The following is a 3,969-nucleotide window of genomic DNA, read 5'->3' on the forward strand; positions in this document are numbered from 1 at the left end:
ATTATATTCATTATGCTGTTATTTTATTCTTTGTGAGTAATGTGATAGTCCATTGAATATAACTAAGAGTTTGGAAAAGGAGAAATGCTAGCAAAATTAGACAATGGTATGAGTTGTTTCTCAATATAAAATAGCCACTTGCATAGATTTGATACAAGGCTCAGGTCCATTTTAGAGAAAAGAGCTCTCTTAAAGCAAAAAACTGGCACTTACAAGCTTAGCCTCTTGTTGCAAAGCAGTGCTTGTATTCAGGAAAAATGTCGACAAGTCATCTAAAAATAACACTGACTCTCAGGATCAACGCTTAGAATGAACTAAGCTAAAACTAAAGTATATCAGGCAATGGGACTATTAAAAAGTAGAATTAAGAAGGTTATTGATGTAATGATTATACTTGGATAATGTTATCATCATTTTGATTGATATTGCAGATATGAGGATGTTTAAAAGTGCACTTAGGGACTTCCCTGTTTGTACAGTGGTCTGTGCATCCACTGCAGGGGGCGCGGGTTCAATCCCTGGTCAGGGAACTGAGGTCCCCCACGTTGTGTGGCACAGCCAAAAAAATGCACTTATATATTGCTTTTAGAAATGAAATTTATGTGCAGTTTCACTGCAAAACCAGTCAGTATACAAGGTCTGGTTCTTGCCTATATGGAATGTAAATATTTTACATTGAGGAAGGAAAGAGACCCATGCATAATACAACTGTCTAGGGTTTTAAGCAAGTAAAAAATGTTGAGTATTTGTATAAACAGTGAGGGCCAGGTTTAACATATGGCAGGAGAGTGTAGACAAAATGGGATGATTGAGTTAGAGGAACCACTAACTAGCTAGATTGGGTGATTAGAAATAACAATGTGTATATTGGAAGGTGAAAATAATCTTGAGGATTTTTCTACCAGTGGTTGAAAGTTTGATTTAAGGCACATAAATATGGTCACTTTATTCCTGTCCCATAATTTGTATTAGGCAAAGTATTTTCTATCTCTGCCTTTTAATCTTAAAGCTAATTTGTAATTTTAGAATTTATGGTAGGAATTTTAAATGAATGCACATGGGTAAAGTATTATATAAAGAAAATGTTAAGTGCCATTACATAAATTCAACTTAAAATATTACCTTTGCCTTGTAATCTGCTGGTATTTATTTTGGGAGACCCTAGTTACCCTGTATTAGGTATATTCATCCAAACACAGTTAAAATAATCCTTGTAATAGAAGAAACAAGTCTAATAGCTAACATCAATATAGAATTACATTAGTGAGTGTACAATGTTTCATTGCTGAAAATTAATTCTAATTACAGTAATAAAAGTCTTTTAACTGACATCTTCACCTGTCATTCCTTTAGCTAATGGGAAGATATAAATGTACACAGACAAATGTTTCACTGAATTATAAGTGTGATAGATTTTCATAGACCGAGAAAGATCAGGCCTGTGAGAAACACATTAGTATGTTTCTCTTATTTCTAAAAAGGCAAATGCTAATGAAAAGTACTACAGTTCTTAATTCTATCCTTGGGAACTAATATGCATTTTCCTATCTATTATCCTACTTGTTTATGAGCCCTATTTAAATTTTCTGAGCTGAACATTAAGAATCTTTTATTAAATGGATTATTAATGATTAATAGAAGTTACAAAAGTAGAATTGCAAGTGTAATATTTTAAATTATTAAGTGTGGAAATTTAATTCTTGTGAAGTATTCACAGTTAAGTTATAAAATTTTTATTTAATTGAACATCTAAAATAATAATTTTCTTATCCTAAATAAACACAGATGTATATGTTTTTCAGTTTTGTACCAGGTGTAGATTTAGGCCAAACTGCCCAATTCTCACTAATTTGTGAGTGCTGTGATCACTTCTTCCCAATAAATCATAGGATAAATGAGTTGAACACATTTAACCACCATCTCTTTTGCCAAAATTTCATATGTAAAACATCCTAAGTAAGTAGACATCTTAAAATGCCTTGATTTTGAAATGTGTAATGCAAATAGTCTTTGAAATTCTGCCACTATAAAAAGGTAAGGAAAATTAATTTAAAATAAACTTCACTTTCATAATAATTTTGAATAGCTCTGGATAGTTTTAGGACAGTAAGATTTTTTGATTCATGTTTTAAGCTGTGAATAGGAGGTAACATTAAGAAAATATTCCCTGGCTTCCCCGGCTTCTCCCCCAAAATGTGGGATCATCCTTCCTAGGCTGGAGGAATGTCCATAAGGAGAGTTTCACCTTCTTGAAGATTAAAGCCTAGCAGTCCTGAGCTATTCCCAGTCCAAATGTCTGCAAAATTGAGAGAGACATCAAAACTCCTTCCACAAACTTCAGGGGACCCTGACTGCATTCTTGTAATGAAGCTGGAAGAGGGAGGGCAGGCCCATAATATGGTCTCCAGCCGCCACTGGAGCAGCTACTACAGCTCAGAGACCTACTGCCAGTGGTTCAGGCAGTTTCACTACGAGGAGTCACCTGGGCCCCAGGCGGCCCTGAGCCAGCTCCGCGAGCTTTGCTGTCAGTGGCTGAGGGCAGAGGTGCACAGCAAAGAGCAGATCCTGGAGCCGCTGGTGCTAGAGCAGTTCCTGGCCATGTTGCCTGAGGAACTGCAGGCCTGGCTTCAAGAGAACCAACCAGAGAGTGGAGAGGAAGCCGTGGTGATGCTGGAGGAGCTGGAGAAAGAGCATGACAGGGCAGCTGAACAGGTCTTTTTTGGACGAAATGAGGACATGCTTGCAAAGAAGCTACCAACTTGTGTAATCACTTAGGAGACACCACGTAGCCAGTTTAAATCCACAAAAAAGCAACTGCAGTGGGCATCGAAGGAGCTTCACACCTTAAGACAAAATGTTAGAGACACCAGAACTATAAATGTGAAATCAGCTTCAAGGCAAAAGACTTCTTCAGGCAAAGAACTGCATTACAAAGTTTCTAACACTCTTCGAATGAAAGCTTCCCAGAGTTTCACATTTAGAGGAACCTGTGAACAAGATAGAAAGTTTGAAAGAAGACAGGGAAACCGTCCTTGAAAAAAAAAAATTGTGATGAATGTGGGAAAGCCTTTAGTCAGAGCTCAGCCCTTAATCGACATCAGAGAATCCACCGTGGAGAGAAACCTTATACATATGATGTGTGTGCAAAGGCTTTCAGCCGAAGTGCAATCCTGATCAGCATTGAAGAATCCACACTGGGGAGAAACCCTTCAAATGTCATGAATGTGGGAAAGCCTTTAGTCAGAGCTCAAATCTTTTCAGACATAGGAAAAACCATGCTGGAGAAAAAGTCCCATCAGCGTTGTGAGGGAGTCAAAGCATTTACTGAGAACTTTTTCAACAGGGGAGAAGACACAAGGCACCAATACTCCTTTAGTATAAATCGGTAGTTTCAGTGGGCACCAGTTTCCTTTCAAAGGTTATAAAAGCCACAGGAGAGAATGTAGAATATTTTCTGTCAGCATTGTTTGCTTTTCTGCTTTTCAATAGTGTCAGTTCAGATGTTTGAGATTCTAAAGCTTAAATCGGATTTCCATCCCTAGTGCGGCTCTTGAAAAGATACTCTCAGACATGTTCTACTGTTTCCATTATTAACACAAATAATGAATTAGTATGTTCCTTTTTAGACAAGTACATTTTCCCTGTTGAGAAGGAATGTGTGAGTTAGTATATAAGTGGGTATTCTCCATTTCATTACTAGAACATTGGAGTTATTAAACCAAAGATTAAATCAGTTAAAAAAAATGTCCTGGGAATTCCCTGGCAGTCCAGTGGTTAGCACTCCATGTTTTCACTGCGGCACGCCTGGGTTTCATCCCTGATCAGGGAACTAAGATCCTGCAAGCCATGCGGCGTGGCCAAAAATAATAATAATAAAATAAATTTCCTGTTTTACTTTCTGTTACCAGATTCAAAATATGAGAATAAGATTGAGGAGACCCAAAAGAATATGTGCCTCAAGACCTAAGC

At 37.3% G+C, this 3,969-nt stretch overlaps 1 pseudogene across 1 annotated transcript; it reads left to right on the forward strand.

Annotated features, from left to right (window-relative positions):
• Positions 1–2,292: 2,292 nt before the first annotated feature.
• LOC307061789 (zinc finger protein 396-like) lies at positions 2,293–3,307 on the forward strand (annotated as a pseudogene). Its single transcript has one exon. The product of its transcript is annotated as a zinc finger protein 396-like (transcript).
• The last annotated feature ends 662 nt before the right edge of the window (positions 3,308–3,969 follow it).

Source organism: Hyperoodon ampullatus (assembly GCF_949752795.1).
Source record: "Hyperoodon ampullatus genome assembly, chromosome: 13".
NCBI classification, from domain to species: domain Eukaryota; kingdom Metazoa; phylum Chordata; class Mammalia; order Artiodactyla; family Ziphiidae; genus Hyperoodon; species Hyperoodon ampullatus.